Below are 18174 nucleotides of genomic sequence, written 5' to 3' on the forward strand. Positions count from 1 at the left end.
ATTCAAGCCAAGGAAAGTACAGTGGAATCCTGGTATCTAGAACTCCCTGCTAACTCGAACTAAGTCCCATTTCCCTTGGATTTGGCCCTACTCTTCAGTCACTTTTACTTAGATAACTCGGGCTCGGATAATTCAAATTCCTCGCTTACTCGAACTAAATGTTGTGTCCCTTGATTGAGATTTACCCTGATAACTCAAGTTCTGGTTCTTGCAGCTCACCACTGATGTCTTCCCATTAGCTCCTCTTGTCATGTCATCGGTAAAAGAACATTGGAATTGACACTTCTAAAGCAATTTCATTTTAACACAGGTCACCAAAGCGCATGTGACACCGGTTACCATGCAAGAGTAGTTAAATATAAGAGTTTGTATGGCCTGTTGGGCACATTTTAGTACTCGTGCCTAGGTTTGACCATGAGTTTGTAACACATTTCACGAACACGGCTTGTTTGGCGACAAACATGTCACCCGATTTGAAATAAACTTTGCTATCAACGTGAGCCTGTGTCTCAAGAAATGAACTCCTCCAAAAATCAGCCGCACAGGAAGGATAGCACATCACGCTTCTTGCCATATGGTGAGGCAGGTAAGTAAGTGCTTAAGTTTCAAGGAACTTTTAGCCAGGTTTTTGAAATGCTGACTCTCCTCAAATGACGGGCCAAAGTTTTATTCAAATTCGACCTGTAGTTTCCAGCCTTCCATTAACATAATACAGTGATGCAGGTGGACCAGCCACTGAGAGCTAAACTGCTCAAAACAGAGTCTGGAAGCACTGAAAAGCCTTGAAAAAAACAGCAAAAGACACCGGGTAAGCTGCTTTTTCAGGCTTTATTATATTTTTTTGTGGGTTTTAAGGGAATATTGTCTAAATTTCGATTTAATTTTAATGTCATAAAAAATCTTATATCACGCCTGCATGGTAACCTGTGTTACATAAGCTTTAGTGACCTGGGATTTTAATCAGTACAACAAATCATGTATTTGACAGTCATTCCCAATCTTTTAACTTAAACTTCATGCACTCCCTGTAAAGGTGTCACACAGAGAACAAAAAGTTCACAGTACAAGCAAGTACAAGTTCATAATGTTCACATCTTAAGGCGTTCCAATTCTTTCTTTAAAATGTTGACAAAGGTTTTTTGACCCGAAAGCCTCAGCTTACATGGGACTTACAGTTTCTGATGAGAGTAAGTTTAATTTGCCCTGGGTTGTATACTGAAGTGTTGATAATCAATAAACTATAAATTATTTGCAAGAAAGTCGAATTTTCGATCTACTCCGATAGCTCGAACCCCCGATAACTCAAACAGTTTTTTGTCTCCCTTCAGAGTTCAAGTTACCGGGGTTCTACTGTATAATGAATGATTTGGAAGTAATCAGAGACCCATATATGCGCAAAGGATTTTGGGATCGTCAGGGGGCAAACATTGCTAGTAGATAGAGAGAAATGTATGGCGTAAAGTTGTTTCTTTGTCAAAAGCAGTGGTTTATGACAAAGAGTAAAGCGTTTTCGCCATGATTTTGTGAGAAGCGGAGGTGGCTAATGTTGGTACATGGAAATTGTAAGTTATTGTGCGACACAACATTTATTGTGAAATCTACTGAATCTACATCAAGTTATTCTATTGAAAAAGTACAAACTTAGGCAGCTTAGGGGTGAATTTGAGGGAATTGTCTCAATAAAGCCGTTTCAGTTGTAATTATGTGTGTCAAGATTGTTTTCCTTTTAGTTACGAACGTGCGTTATAACTTCATGGCTGCTGGAATTTCACCCAAACAAAGCATAGAAATTACTGTGCGAGGGTATGGAAATTACGGAGCTATTGCACTGTGGAGGGTTGAAACCAGTGACAGTTAACACGGGGAAATCTCCCCTGGCCAGAGCAACCAGATTGCTAACTCAGGCTAATTGTCTAATCATTCTGTGGCGTATTATAAATCGAAACACAGGATCTCCCACTATACAAACCTCACAGTTACAGAGCGGAGCGAAGCGATATTAAAACACAAACGAGACCAAAGAGGAATTAAGCCCTCAATTTAACGCATTGCATAGCTTTCAAACAAGCTACAATGATAAAGAAAGGATCAAAAGACAGATAGCTGTGATAAGAAACACAGCATCTTGCAACAAAAGCAAATAGCCGGGCCCAGCAACACAAATTAAAAGCTGCAAGATACATGTACATCGTTCAAATCCTATCGTTACAGTGATAGAAAGAGAGGCTATACTGTCACCGGATCCGCTGAAATGAGCCATACCAAACCTGAACCAAATGCCACAAAGTACATAAGAACGGCAGTCGCTAAACAGAAACAACAAGAATTGTAATAAACCGAACGCATAACCCCGGAATGACCTTTGAGATCAAAATACAAAACATGCGACAGTGGCCATAATGCATCAGTCAATTCCAGCGGTGCCCATCCCCCCCCCCCCCCCCCGGGCAACCCCGGGGCATTTGCTGACGTTGTCAGTCCCGGCGGCGGGGCATTCGTAATTTTATTGCGGCCCGGGGGCTGGGCATTTGCCTACCCCGGGGCGACCCCCAAGCATTTGACACACGTGTTTTCGAAAGTGCTATGGAGGAATTCATCGGCAAAGACGAGGCATTTGTTGAGGATTGGCTAGTAGTTCGTCAGGGACTACACAAACTTGTGGATATTTTTTTAAAAGGTATGTTTTCTCAATTTTAGATATTTCTTCATTAGTTGTAAGCATATAGATATAAAAAGTAACAACTTGAACTATACTTTGTTTATCACATATCGAGAAGTCAAAAACAATCAACGTGAACACGACTACAGCAGTATTTCGCATTTCGCATTCAAAACTAATTCAAAACCTAGCATTTTTAAATTCACGAAAGTCAACCTGGAGTGCACTTTAAAATACTTTAGGCTTGCGAATTCATATGATGCGATCTTCAAGACAGATCAATGCATCGTAAATAGAAAATGAAGCCTGCAAATACAGGCGCCTATCATCGCTCACAGCAGGAGGGATGTCCGCCGCAATCCCAGCGCAGTTTATTAAATAATAAGCTCCCTACCTTTTTAGCAAAATATAAAAAAATAAATATAATCATAATCAACTAACATGGCCTGTTGTCCTTGAAGTCCTACCGTTACACTAAAATGCTGAAAAGTGGAACGTTTTATTCACTGATAATGATTAATATAAAAATTGAATTGGTGTTGGAAGGCGACGATCCCGGAGGCGGGGCATTTGCCCTCTTCCTTCATCCCCACCCCGGGGCATTTACACAGCTTATGTGTCCCCACCCTGGGGAATTTGCCCATTTTTCAAAAAAAATGCTAATGCTCGAGGGTTAGCCCGGAGGGGGGGGGGGGGGGGATGGGCACTGCTGGAATTGACTGACACATAACGCAAATCCTCCAAACCATAAATGGCATTTAATAAGAAGAAAATCCAGCTCTTAAAGAAACTTTACGGGGGACACCACTTATTTCATAAATAAAAGGGTGTCCTCAAAAAGATATACCCGTGAGGGCAAAACTAAAACACGCACGTGAGCGCGAAGGCTTGTCAACCCTATATTTATACACCTCACACAGCACAATGTTCACCGCCTGGCATAGGTTGTTAATATCGGCACACATACAATTACAACTGAAAAAGCTTTATTGAGTCAATCCCCTCAAATTAATAACTACATTTGTATTATTTCGAGACCATTGGTCACCATTACTTGATGTAGATTCAGTGATTGCACAATCAACGTTTCGCATTTATCGATAGATTTCATCCTAGTTATAACACAATGCAAAATCTTACAATTTCCACGCACCAACATTAGTCACCTACGCTTCTCACAAAATCGCGGCGAAAATGCGTTATTTCTTACCCGAAATCACTGCTTTTGACGAAGAAAAACTTTATGCCATACATTTCTTTCTGGCGACTTGCAATGTTTGCCCCCTGGCGATTCCAGAATCCCGTGCGCATAACTTAGGTCTCTGATTACTGGCAAATCATTCATTAGTTCGAGTTGCCGAATTCGTACAAGGGAAATCGGATTTTATTCGAGTTAGCAGGGACTTTATTGTAACTGATATTTTAAAATCAAATTCGATGCCACTATCCCACACAAACACTGTTTCGAGGTACTTTCAGCTTTGGAAAATTAACATGGCGGTCAGGTCACAACCTCAAAATTATCATTTCTACCCAAAAATCACTCTATGCTCGTCTCTATCGATTAATGGAATCACCCAAAGACCCCTTATGTGGCTGAAAATACACTAAAAAGCTTGTCTTACCTTCAATAAAAGAAATCTTGCCACTTAGTTACCCGATGACAACCCACAACACGCGCGTAAACAGTCTTCGAATGATGTTGTTTGACAAAGGGTGTAAAATGAGCGGTTACGGAGCTTCGTGTAAAGTCGAACTGGACTTGAGGATTTTATGCATTGGATTTCTTGTCAGAAACCAGCAGGGAGGGACACAGGAAGCAAATTTTACTAGTTCGATATTCTAAATTCAGGTTATGAAGATGTAAAGGTTCGTCGTGAGCAAACTAGTAGATGTACTATTTTTGTTTTGTGTGCTACTTTGGCTATCAGAGGTTGACTGGACTTCGGATAATATTTATTTTACGAGTTCGAAATTCCTCTAGATTATGGAGGTATAAAAGGTTCCTCGTGCGCAAATTAGAGAATTTACTTTTTTCCTTTGTGAGCTTAGTATACCTTTGCCTACTTTGGTTACCAGAGGTTTTCTCCCGCGCGCAATGAGGACTCCAAGACCGAGAGTCATATTAAATACTGTAAAGATAGAAAGAGACTTTGACCGGAACCGAAAACCGCGAAAGAAAAGCCTCTGACGGAACAGTTTAAAAAAACTACAGTGAACTAAAGAGAGGGAACTGGCTTTTCTCACTTTTGACGCTGTCTTATTTTAGCTTAGAAATAACAAATTCTAGTCTGCATAGTGGATTAATTGATGTCGTTCAGCCTACACAGTAAACATTCCCGTGGTCCCATGGGAATGTTAGGACGACTCAGGGTAAATTTTGACGGCAAATTTGATGCCGTCTACCCGCTTGTGTCACAAACATCGAGTTTTTTAATCATGGTTCAGGAGGTGTAAAACACCATATCAAGGCAGTAAAGCAGCCGGTAAATTAAAATCTATGTCCTGGATTGGTCAACATGATCTTGTTACTGATCGTTTATAACCCAGTATGGGTCATAAGTAACAGTCGACTGAATGCTCTAAACTTGTTTGATTGAGTGTATGTCTCAATTCCGTAATGAAGCCACCAGTGATTTACAGTCTTCATGATACTAGAATATACTATCATTACATTCAGTATTAGTAATATTGGTGTCAAACGTTCGACGTATTCTGTGTTCTTTTTTAAATACATTTTGCTGTCTCAATATGAGACAGATGAGAAAACAAAACCTTTACTGATGTAATGTTCACTGCTTTGAGTTGTTGCGAAACCTTAGACTCCCGAAAACTAAGACGACTACCTTATTTCATCATGTTTTAACCGGGGTCCTTACTTTTCATTTTTAAGAAAAATTAGATCTTCTAATGTTAATTTTTCTCCTCCTTTTCCTGCTAGATCAAAAGGAACGTTTATAAATATCACAGCGGCTTTTTGTTTCTGTGGAAGGAGTTAAAGACGCCCTTTAATATCTTTATCAGAAAATACAAAACTGAATGCAAGGCTGGCACTACGGCAAAGGGCAGATTTATTAGTGGCAAATATTTCGACAAATAGAATTAGTCTTCCTCAGGGCCAGAGCTATACTGATGGAAAATATAGTAACGGCTCCTTAAATAAAAGTTTGAAGAATACATGGAAAAAAAATGATTGGCTAATACATGATATGAAGACAGCGTACTTGTAAATATGAGATAACAAAAATATAGTAACGGCTCCTAAAATTAAAGTTTGTAAAAATACATGGAAAAAATGATTGGCTAATACATGACATGAAGACAGCGTACTTGTAAATATGAGATAACAAAAATATAGAAGTGTATAAGCAAGGTTCATCGTTCGTTTTTCCTGTTAATGCCTTCTGGAGATAACGTTTTCCCTCTATAAATTATCAGGTTTTAAGGTTACCCTATACTTTCAGAGGTGTCTTCAGAGGTGTCTCGCGTCCAAGCGATGTAGCGCGTCCGGTTTAAACTGTATAAAGCATATAGAGCTGGCTATCAAACTAAACCAAGAATTTTGAAATAAAATGAATTGCCGAATTTTTAGGATCGAATTTGTTCGTTTGCCTTCAAATCTGGACAGTCGCTAGTTAATTTCTGGGGCGGATCCAGGATTTGACGAAGGGGGGTTCGGATATTATATTTATTAAGCTTCGCTTAACTAAAATACAAACAGAATGGAAAGAAACAATAGAAACAAAATACCAAAGATATAATAATTAGGCAGGGAGACCACTACAGCGTAGCCAATTACAGCGGATCCCTCGTTAATTATTTATATAAAAAAGTACTTAATAACTAAAACTACTAACATGTAAGCATAAAACTGGAGAGGAGACAAGGCGGGAGACCAAATTGCTAGAAGCAGCACGTTGGCGGGCATAGGAGAGACCTCGCTGTGTTACACCTAGGACAGATTGTTCTCCAAGTTCTAATGTCGTCAGCGTCGTACAAGTTCAAAGCCTTTTTATAATATTGAAGTAATAAAATTTTGAATAAAGCTAAAGAGATGTGACTTGTGCGTAGCTCAGCGGGAAAAACATTCCATGTGCGGCACGCGCGTATGAAAAATGAACGTTGATAGGTAACAGTTCTACTTCGGTTAGGAATATAAGTAATAGCACTGCTTCTCGATGTCCTAGTAGATCTCGTAAATGGTCTAGTTACAGGTAGAGCTTCACTGTCTATGAAAACTAAGTTATTAACAGCTTTGTAGAAAAAAACCATGTCCAAATATTCATGCCAGTATGAAATGGGTAACAAATTTGTTAATTGAAGGCGGGTCTTATAGGTTACGTCACATCGGAAGGGGAGCTTCAAAATTAGTTTTGTAGCACGGCGCTGCACGTTTTGCCAATAGACTGTGGAGACCATACTTGTGTTGCGTAGCCGAGATGACACCGGACGATAGAAAGGTAAAGTGTACGACGCGTTTGGGTGCTTTGAATGTACCTAGAAGCTCGGCGCATAAAGCCGAGGAGTTTGTCGGTTGGCTTTCGCACACCGTTCAGTTCCTTGTTTGTCCGAGGTGAGAATGCTTAACACCCACACACCGAGGTCTTTCTCTGTATCGCAAGATTCCAAAGGCGTTTCTTTGATAGTATAGGTAGGCTGTATAGGTGATTTTTTACGGGTGATACACTGGTATTTACACTTGGACTGATTAAATATGAGCCCGGATGATTCAGACCAACTGACAAGATCGTTAAGGTCAGATTGCAAGGCATTACAGTCTGTGATGGAATCGATGCTCTTGAAAATCTTGGTATCATCGGCGTAATAGGCAACTCTCGATGTTTTAACAGCGTTTGGAAGATCATCCACAAACAGATCGGTCCTAATAGGGACCCTTGCGGTACCCCGGATGTAACCGGCAATTCTCGGGAAGTAGCTCCAAGGACTGTAACCTGTTGCTTGCGTCCCTGTAAATATGAACAAAACCAGTCGTGAAGTTTGCAGGGAATACCGTATTGGTGCAACCTCCCAAGTAGCTTGATGTGATCCACTTTGTCGAATGCTTTACTCATGTCAAGATATATCAGTAATGTCTATTTGTTTACCAGCGTCGAGTTGACCGCCAATGTAATGCAAGACACTGGTGAGCTGAGTCACACAAGATCTACCAGTTAAAAAACCATGTTGTTCGCGACAACATGAAACAAAAACAAAAAACTGGGCTGAACAGTACAAAAACAAGATATAAACACATATGTCCAAAATGTTTAGGGACAGTTCATTATTTATAAGGATGACAAGGTTGGGAAAAAGCCGAACAAGGCTTTGAAAAAAAAAATGTGACCAAAAATACTGAATGGGCTATGGAAAAAAGATAGCGGGTTTCAGAAAAATGGAGGAAAGCTGATATCATTTTTTTTTCATCCCAGTAATGGGAGTAATCTGTCCCTTAGTTTGTGTTGCCCAAGCCAAATAAAAAACATGTGCAGCTGTACAAGATTCCAACAGAAAGAAATAAAAAATGCAACATTTCATAGTTGGCAATCTTTGGATAGTGATTCTAATCTAACATTTCCAATCCGTGCAGTGTACATGACATACATGCATTAATACCCAGGCAAAACTTAACCCAAATGGAATGCATTTTCATTCTCGGAGGAAACCTGATATTGTCTAACGAGCAACCCAGAAATAAATCCTTTTCCACCAATTGAAGAAATCCAAGGAGGATTGATACTGGTATGTTGATGCTATCGCTCTCAAATGTGTATTCTGTTGTTAATCTTGGTTCAGGGGATTTTTTGGTTTTTGTTTCAAGTCCAAGGGTTTTTTTTGGGTATTAGTTTATGACGCCATTTCCACCCTTTAGTAACTTTTAACCTGGAGTACCCCCTCCCACCGCCCCCAGGATCATAAATCACTTTGGTCCAGTTAGTTTGTGTAATACCTATTAGCCTTTTGATTAGAACATTTAATTTGGAAATATTAGCCCAAATTTTTAAGAACAGATTAAAGTGCCTATGAACCGAAAATTGTTTTCATTTAGTTTTAAAGTTTACCTTTAAAAACACAGGTTTCCAAAGTTTGAGAACTGTAGACTTAAAAATGACGATTTTACAAGCCTTTGAAGTCGTGCTATTTTACTCTCAAAAATGATATTTGAATCGCGCGGCCAAAATACCACGTGATATCAACCTCTGACATCACTTTGCTGCCAAATTCGTTCCCGCAATATGGAGGAAAAGAGGCAGCGAGGGCGGTATTGAGTTGCTGGTACGCCAAACCAGCAAAGCTGCCAAAACAGATCGTTTACCCCGGGTATACGAATGTACCAATTTCCTGTTGATCTGGCTGTGAGGGCCAAATGGGTCCAGCTTGTCCGTAGACATAGGCATGATTTCAAGAACCCGACGTCAAAATACACTTCACTCTGCTCGGCTCATTTCGAGGATTAGTCTTATGAACGAAGTTTATCCGTTCTAAGCATTTAATAAGAAGATAATGAAGCGCAAAAAGAAAATTTACAGGGAGCACCGTTCATACAAGAGGGGGCTTTCCCTGAAAGACATACTCGTTATAGCAAAACTATAACTGAACATGGCTAAAAACACGCGAGTGGGAGTCGCGCAGGCCTATCTTCTTTCCTTTTTACACTGAATATGAAGTCAACGTTAAAACAGAAATGAGCTTAGAGCAAAAACGTCCGGCCATTCAAAATGAAAAAAAAGATCTCATATTTTGATAAGTCTTTTGACGATCGAAAGATCAGACATCCAGATTCAGAATCAACGAGTCGCAAGCTCAAAGTAAATCCGTTCGGACATTGCTGCGCACAGGTTAAGAATATAAAAATACCTATACTGACCAACTGTTGACAGGAACTCTTTTCTCATATTGCGCTTCCAGCACTGTTGGTGTAAGGCCATCTTCGTCTAATTCTTCGTCGACTTCGATGTCCTCTCCCATGTTCTCGTCGCCAGCGTCAATTTGGGCCAGAGGTTCGTCTTGATATGGCGTAATTTCGTTATGAATTACATCGTAATCTTCATCGTTTCCCTCTTTGACATCTTCGTCCTCGGGGTTACCGGACATATCTGAAAATTCGCTCGTTTCTGAATCGCTAGACATGTTTCCTTCCAAGCTCGCTCACTTCCCAACAAGGCACTTTGACAATGCAAACAAACCCGTGGCAACAAAGTGACGTCACGGTTTGGTGAATTTGGAAAAATCTTGGCCCATTCCCCTGACCATTTTTTAGGGTAAAATAGCACGACTTTGAAGGCTTGTAAAATCGTCATTTTAAAGCCTAGAGTTCTCAAACTTTGGAAACCTGCATTTTTTAAAGTAACCTTTAAACCTAAATAAAAACAATTTTCGGTTCTTAGGCACTTTAAGGCAGTACAAAGGTTGGGAACACCATTTCCAATTACACAACTTATCAATAAAGATAAAAAGATTTTGACAGGTCAATCAGCTATGTTCGCATATTTTATGTTACTGAAATTTTTACCTGTTTTTAAAACAGAGTTCAAGTTACTGTGGCAGATTTGAGCCAAGGAATCGAAAATAAAATTCTTTTGAGTTAACCGAATTCTTGTCAAATAGCTGAAAGTCGACGACTACAGACCAGTTCAGACGTCCTACTTCACATGCGCCAAAGCGAATTCAAATTCAGGCTGACCCAAATTAATTAATCCCAGCTGAATTGATTCAGACGCAAACTTAATTCAGCTGAAATTAATACACTGAAGAATATTATGACTGAAGAAAATTGCAGATTTGTAATAACTTCTGCATTTGATTTACCCTGCGAGCAGAGGCCCTTTGATCTTGCTAGATAAGTCGGGAAGAGGGAAGGACCTCTGCGAGCCGCCTCGACTTTCTTTCTTTCCAAAGCGGATGAGTCAGTCCGGTTGGAAACCAGTTTTCCCTGTTTCGGGTCAGTGCGCATGTGTGTTATTAGAAATTGCTGACTAAATAGGCACCCACAGTTCCTTGTTTACACCGTGAATTTCAGTGTTAAAAAGTGTTGACGGGCCAACGCGACTCCTGCAGTTCCCAGATAGATTTGTAATAAAGCCTTCAGCGGTACCTTAATTAACTCTGGCTTTATGATGTTTATCTTAATTATGAAGGGAAAAGCTCAAATATACTGAATGGAGGTTTTCTTAACAACTATTCTGAGCTAGAGACTCCCATGACAGTTACTGACTGTCTTAAGCTTTTAATATCTACAGGATGTGAGCTTACCCACAAAACAATGGAGATACATGTCAGCGCTAAGAATGTAATACTTGTCTTTCAGTCACGAAGCGACAGAGCTGAAAACAACTGCAAAAGGCCAAAGCTCTCGAAAGCGAGAGACAACATTGATCAACTTAGTAAAGACGTACGTCGATCTGTTAGACTCTCTTATCAATAAAAAGCAAAATTACTGAGCGCTGATTGGTTGAGAGAGAGGGCATTTTTTCTTAATCGAGGGCATTTTTAGTAATCAAGAGAGGGCATGATTACCTGTTAATGATTGGTTAATCCGTTGCATAGCAACCGTTCGTTATCTTGAAATTTGTTGCCAAGTTTTTGTTGCAACAATGGCTTGTCGTTTTATTGAAGCGGACGACGAATTAATTGAACTTTTGAAATGCGAAAGTGAAAACAAAAACACCAAACGAAGCACAGGCTATTGGAAAGGAATTTTTGAAAAGTGGGCGAAAACTAGGGGAAAGGAGGAACAGCTAGAAAGCTACGACATCCCAGAATTGAACGAGGCCCTTTCGCAATTCTACGCTGAGCTGAGAAAAGAAAACGGCCAAGAATACGAGCCAGACTCGCTAAAGGTGATGCAGGCGGCTTTAGATCGACATTTAAGAAGCAAAAATTTTCCAAAGTCTATCCTGAGGGATACAGAGTTCCTGTCTTCGAGGAAGGTGTTGGAAGGGAAGGCGAGAAAGCTGCGCGAACAAGGGATGGGAAAACGACCCAACAAAGCGAAAAGCCTGACGAAGGAAGAAGAGGAGATACTATGGCAAAACGGCCAGCTAGGCAACCAAACCCCTCGTTCTTTGATCAACACAATGTGGTGGCTGCTAACAATGCATTTTGGTTTACGTGGTCGGCAAGAGCACCACGACATGATGGTCGAAGATTTTTCCATCGAAAAGGATGATGATGGCGTCGAGTTCGTCACTTTTTCCGAAGGGCCTACAAAGACTAGGCAAGGTGGTCTCCGAGTGAAACCTCGGCTAGCTACTCCCAAGATGTTCGCCACAGGCGAGAAGAGGTGCCCCGTTGCTCTGTTTAAACAATACCTGGAAAAACGTCCAGAGGAAATGAAGAAAACAGGGCCATTTTACCTAGCTGTTATCGACAAGCCTCAAACCAGCGCCTTGTGGTACAAGAAAACACCGATGGGCAAGAATACAATCAATAACATAATGAAAACAATGAAAGAGGACTCACCGTTAAAAGATGTCTGCCCCGAAAAGAAGCTGACCAACCACAGTGCAAGAAAGACCGTTGTGAAGAAATTGAAAAGCTCCGGTATTCCAAAATGCGAGATCAAAAACATAACAGGTCACAACTCCGAGCAGGGCCTAGATGACTACGACTCCGGTGATGAAAACGAGCAGAAAATCATGTCCAACATCATGACAATGCCAAGCCTGCTTCCACTTCAAGACAAGTTCTCCATCCATTGTCATCAGTTCAAACTCAGTCCAGCTCAGCTTCCAGCCATGTCTACAATTTCAGCCATTGCAATGTAACGCTCAACGTCGCAGGAAACCATTCTTTGCAATCCAGTCTTAGCCAGAGCAAGCGGGCTTACAAGAGAATCATGCTTCAGGATTCGGACTCAGATTAAACTGTGTTTTCTTCAGTTAAAAGCACTTTGTTGTTTTTCTGTTGGCAGAAACGCTCTGTTGAAACGAGCTTTGTTTTCAAGACTTTTGGCAGTGTATCACGACACAGTTTTGGAGAATAAAATTTCATTGAATCGATTGGTCAGTTCAATTTGATTGATGATTTGCCGTTGCGCTAAACAGGCTTCCCAGATAAAAATAGACTGCGCGCGTGATTTTCCTTCGTATAAATTTTGCCCTTTATTGATAAACAAGTAATCCCATGAGACCTCGTACTATTAAGGATTAATTGCACTTGAGTTTTCAAAATTTTCCAAATTGCCCTCGTCGCTTCGCGACTCGGGCAATTTTGGAAAATTTTGAAAACTCTCGTGCAATTAATCCTTAATAGTACTTGGCCTCATGTGATTACCTATACAAATACGTGGTAAACGAACATCCTGCAATCTCACTGCAGGAAAGCATGAAATCACGAGTTACAAAATCCACCGATCTCATGTCTTCAAAGATAGCATTGATTTGGCACTGTGTGATATCTTGCAGTTGATCCGAGCCGGTAAACCTAAACAAATGCCACAGAGCTAGCATACCCAATGGCATATGAAAACTTCTCCTAACGGCTCAGAATGATCATTAAGAAAACCTCCATTCAGCATATTTGAGTTTTTCCCTTCATGATCAAGATAAACATCATTAAGCAGAGTTAAGGTACTGTTAAAGGCTTTATTACAAATCTATTTGTGAGCTGCAGGAGTCGCGTTGGCGGGTCAACACTTTTTACAGTCAACCCAGGTCACGCATGAACGATATTTTTGAAATTTGAATGGAGTTTTGAAATTTACACGTCAGTTTTGAAAATTGCCAACGAGATTTCAGAATTTCCGTATAAATTTCCCTAGCTTATTGACGGTATAAAGCTATGAATTTTTCTTTACATTGCAAAATTGAATATTTCAATAATAACAATTGTTTCCCAAGTACTTTGAATCTTTTTTCAGCTAATGCGTCTTTTTCGGAACGATTTCCAGAGAAATGTCCAACATTGCATTCACATGTCGAACATTACAAAGAGAAATTCGAATGTTCATTTCATTTTTGGAAATACTGTTCACGCGTGACCTGGATTGACTGTAACACATAATGAATAGTTAATTGCTGTAATCGAGGCTGAGCAAGGCTCGGTTACATTTGAATTTAATGCATGCTCAACAGGAAAAGTCGACGCGGCTCGCAGAGGTCCCTTCCTCTTCCCGACTTATCTAGGAAGATCGAAGGGCCTCTGCTCGCAGGGTACATTTGATTCGGCCCATGGCAAGTACGGCGTCTGAATCAAAGCCAGTCCACAGCCATTATTTCCCGCTGAGCCAGGCGGGTAAAATTGCTGAGCCGATCCAAATTAGATCGGCCGTTGTAAATTGATTCAGACGTCGTACTTCACATGAACTAAATTCATTGAATTTGATTCGGCTCATGAGAAGTACGGCGTCTGAACCGGGCCTTAGAAGGGGGGTCAAATCCAGGGAAAACGGGTTTTATTCGAGTTAGCAGGGATACATATTTTGAAAGTCAAATTTTGCCAAAATGCGATGCCACTATCCTACACAACCACAGTTACGTTTCGAGGTGCTTTGAAAACATAACATGGCGGTCAGGTCACAACTCACAACCTCAAAACCATCATTCGTACCCAAAAATCACTCTATCAATTAATGGAATCACCCAAAGACCTCTTATGTGGCTGAAAATACACTGAAAAGCTTGTCTTACCTTCAATTAAAGAAATCTTGCCGCTTAGTTACCCGATCACAACCCGCAACACGCGCGTAAACAGCCTTCGAACAAACCGAAGAAAACAGGGCGATTACCAAGCTTCGTGAATAAAAACAGGATTGGACTTGAGGATCTTGAGGATTATATGCGTTGGATCTCTTCTCGAGAACTGGTAGGGAGGCAAATTTTACGAGTTAAAAATACCTCCAGATTATGGAGGTATAAAGGTTCTTCGTGGGCAAATTAGAGCATTTACTTTTTTCCTTTGTGAACTTCGTATACCTTTGCCTACTTTGGCTACCAGAGGTTTTTTCTCACGCGCAACGAGGCCTCCGAGACCGAGAGACACATTAACACGGCATTCGACCAATCAGAATGCGTTATTTGATCAGTAGTCTTCGCGCCCAGAGAAGTCTCAGTCTGGAGAAGTCGGCATGTTGAAAATCTCGTCATTAACGAAGTCTGTAATATTTTTCCCAGTTGAAATTCGTTTCAGAGTTAGAGGAACAAATTGGCTTAATGTTGGTTGGGTTACTTTTTAAGCTGAAGCATTTGTTCGCGTTTGTAGCCATTTCAAAGGTGACGACCTTGCGCCTGCTGCCATGTTGTTTTTTACTTTTGCACACTAAGATAGCTTATCCTTCCTACTTTAGACTTTTTGGGGTCTACCCGGGTCTACCCCTTATGGTTTTTCCTTTGGAAGCCAACTAATAAAGAATCTGTGAAGAGATCGTGCAAACCAAGAAGCTCATCTCCCGGGAAACCGACCGCAAGAGCCAACGGGCAAATGCTATTTTTCTGCCAAGAAATCCAAGAAGGAAATTCTAGATCTCGTTCACCCTGAGATAAAAAAGCAAACTAAAAATGAGTGAAAGCAATGAAAAATAGACTGCGAGCAGCCGTACTTTTTACTTAGATCACGCGCGCGAAGTGACACCACCAAAGTCGTCTAACAACGAACAGGTAGACAACTTAAGAGCCAGTGACAGAGACTCAGAAGAAGAAGTAGACAGCGCTCTTGAAACAACACTGAGCATGATCCGTCCGACCAGCCTTAGAAGAATAACAACACTTACAGCCGGATGACAGACTTCCTGCAGGCAGGAATGACAGGAATGTGAAGTGGCAGCAACTTGTAACCTAAATACCTTATTATAAGAAGAAACAACGCGAACAAAATCTACGCGTTATAAAATTAACCCGAATTTTCAAAAAAGTTATCTTTACATGCATTTGATTAACGCGAATTTCCGTGTGGTATATGCTTACATCATTTAATTAACGCGAATTTGATTCTTTATGCGTAATAATTTCTATAGTAACCTGCGTTTTTCACAAGACAAAACAACAACGTCCAACAACAGAACTCGAGGTTTAATACCGGTAAATCATATTCTAACTAGTCATACCAACAATGGTATTTAAATAGTGACTACCGTGTAGCAAAAAAACTTTGCGGGAGTTTTATTTTGCGGATTGGTGAGTTTTTGTGGTTTGCGGGAACAAATATTTGCGGTTCGAGATAACTAAAATTTTTGCTGGGAACTAATTTTTGCGATGCTCTGTTCAAGCAGCAGAGCATTTAAGTGGAAGAAACCTTAATATTTTTAACTTTTATTGTACGGTATGTTGAGTCACAGTTCACTCTACTGACATATTAGAGACATATCACTGTAATACCTTACTGCGTAAAGAGACTGAATAACAACGAAACAAAACAAAAAGCCTACCTGGCCTACTATGCACAACCAAACACTATATTATTTTACAAGAAAGCAGTATGAATGTTTGAATTACCGTAGCTGAAACCTTTCTAGGCATACAGAGGGGCTTTCGAGTGAAAGATGTAGCAAGTATACAACATTGAGACCTAACTGGGAGCGGCCTGCTAAAATGCAAAACTTTACCCTACTGTAACGCAATGAGGCAGACTCAGCCGATCATAATAACACTCTTGTTCAGTTGAAGTTTCAAGAATTGAAATAACTTCTGTGCAGGCCGCCGTAGAAGCGCCACTAGAGCATGGTTGGTCTGTTTAAGTCCAATGTATATCGCCCCAGTGGCGCAGATCTATTAAAGTGGAGTTTTTGATTTGACTGAAGGGAGTTAATATTTGCGGCGTTTTATTTTGCGGGTGTTTTTTTCTGCGGGAACTAATTTTTGCAGATCGGGGTCAATCCGCAAAATCCGCAAAAATTAGAACCCGCAAAATTTTCAAGCTACACGGTATTCAATGAATAAGTCCAGGGAAGAGCTTAGTTCTTCGTTTCAAGAGCTGTAAAGGTAGATTAGTGCGAACCAATGAAATGTTGATTGGTACAAGTAAGGATGAAGCTGTCCGCACTATGAAATTCATCACTGGTACAAGAGGTTATCACGTGTATCCCCGGGGGGGGGGGGGTACTCCCTTATGTGACCTTAACGGGGACGTGCGGCCCGATAGGGTGTGGTTTTCAGGGTGTTTTGTCTTGAACGGGGTACCTATTTCATCACTTCTTGTCTTAAACAGGGTATCACTACATCACCTAATGGCTTAAACAGGAATAGCTTCGATGTCTGTTTATTGGTCTTTTGAAGAACGAAGTAAATTTCAATGATTTTAAGTAGATTGTGATTGCCAATGCATTGAAATACAGCAAGAAACTAGTGTATTCTTATTTTAATACTCGGGTCGTAAGGCGGACCGAGTTAAGGTTCCGGTAGCATTATCAAATTCTTTTTTTCTTTTTGGTGTCGCGATGGGCCGAGAGATAAGACTTCGGGCCACGAGTTATTGTTCTCGGTCTCGTTTTTTGTACTCGGCTGGCACGAGTTACGTTTTCTGTCGTGTTATCAAATTCTTTAAATTCTCGGTCGCGTTCTTTGTTTTCGGGCCGTGAGGAGTGTCTACAATATGCGAGCCAGATGTGCAAGGCATGAACAAAATATTGCGAGGCATGCGAGGTATGAACAACCTTAACATAAACTACTAACCATTAAGCTAACCGGGGAGCTATTTAACCTAACTGAAGTCCTATTAAGGCTAACTGAAGTGTTCTTTAGGCTAACCGGAGTGTTTTTTAGGCCAACTTAACCTTAGTGCCTCAAGGTTAGTTTTGCTCAACCGAAAATTTGGCAACTAAAATCAGTCTATGACCTCGCGGGCCAAGATAGACTAATGAAGATGTCTCACGTTTACTATAGAAAAACAATCAATGTAGAAACGGTTTCTGTCTTCAAATGAAAGGTGAATAACAGTTGCTTTCCCCTGAATTTAATTTAAAAACATAAACAGCGAAACATTGAAAAACGTACAAGGATACAAACGTACGCGTAATGCGTGACATTACTCTAGATCCCGGGGGGGAGGGGGGGTACTCAACAGATGCTTGGGTAGGGAGGTGCGGCCCGGGCGTTCAAACCCTGACCCTGTTTAAGACACAATTCTCCGATTTCCCTATCCCGTTTAACATGGAATTCAAAATTTTCAGACCCTTTCTAAGACATTTAACCCCACATCATACCCTGTTTTAAACTAGAACAAGAAGCTGTTTCCAGCTTATACTCGGGCCATATTTGACTGTGTGGTGCGTAAAGAGGGGAAGAGATTATTTATTTATAAGGTGACTGTAAAATGGGAAGACAGAAAGGCGATGGACATTTTGCACTAGAATGTAGACGTGAGTTATCCACTTGGAGATAACGATCGTTACATTGACGAATCTAAAGACATTTTAAAATCAATATTGAATGACATGTGTCTCTCTGACGGATAGGTAGATGACATGTAACTTTGTTAGAAATTTAGGTGTCTTAAATGACAATGCTGTAAAATAGTATGATGTTAATTAACTATGACGTAAAATTAACCGTGCATCGCTTATTTCCTATAAGAAGTTAATCGCT

The 18174-nt window shown here is 40.5% G+C and overlaps 2 protein-coding genes and 1 pseudogene across 5 annotated transcripts in view; 1 reads left to right on the plus strand and 2 right to left on the minus strand.

Moving 5' to 3' along the window:
• The window catches only part of LOC146460100 (uncharacterized), a 67695-nt gene extending 53367 nt beyond the window's left edge, over positions 1-14328 (minus strand). For 2 of the 4 annotated variants that reach the window (XR_014857685.1, XM_085088389.1), the window contains exon 1: positions 4285-4362. The gene's annotated coding sequence lies outside the window, so the exon portion shown is untranslated. Of the gene's footprint in view, positions 1-149; positions 557-4284; positions 4363-14286 lie in introns of those variants that run through there. The other 2 variants (XM_085088391.1, XM_085088390.1) reach the window with 2 other exon arrangements.
• The window catches only part of LOC146460101 (uncharacterized), a 50124-nt gene that overhangs the window by 19373 nt on the left and 12577 nt on the right, over positions 1-18174 (minus strand). The gene's annotated exons all lie outside the window — the stretch shown is intronic.
• Positions 11074-12934, plus strand: LOC146460102 (uncharacterized protein KIAA1958-like; annotated as a pseudogene).

Source organism: Pavona decussata, unplaced genomic scaffold, assembly GCF_977016875.1.
Source record: "Pavona decussata unplaced genomic scaffold, jaPavDecu1.1 SCAFFOLD_214, whole genome shotgun sequence".
Classification (NCBI taxonomy): domain Eukaryota; kingdom Metazoa; phylum Cnidaria; class Anthozoa; order Scleractinia; family Agariciidae; genus Pavona; species Pavona decussata.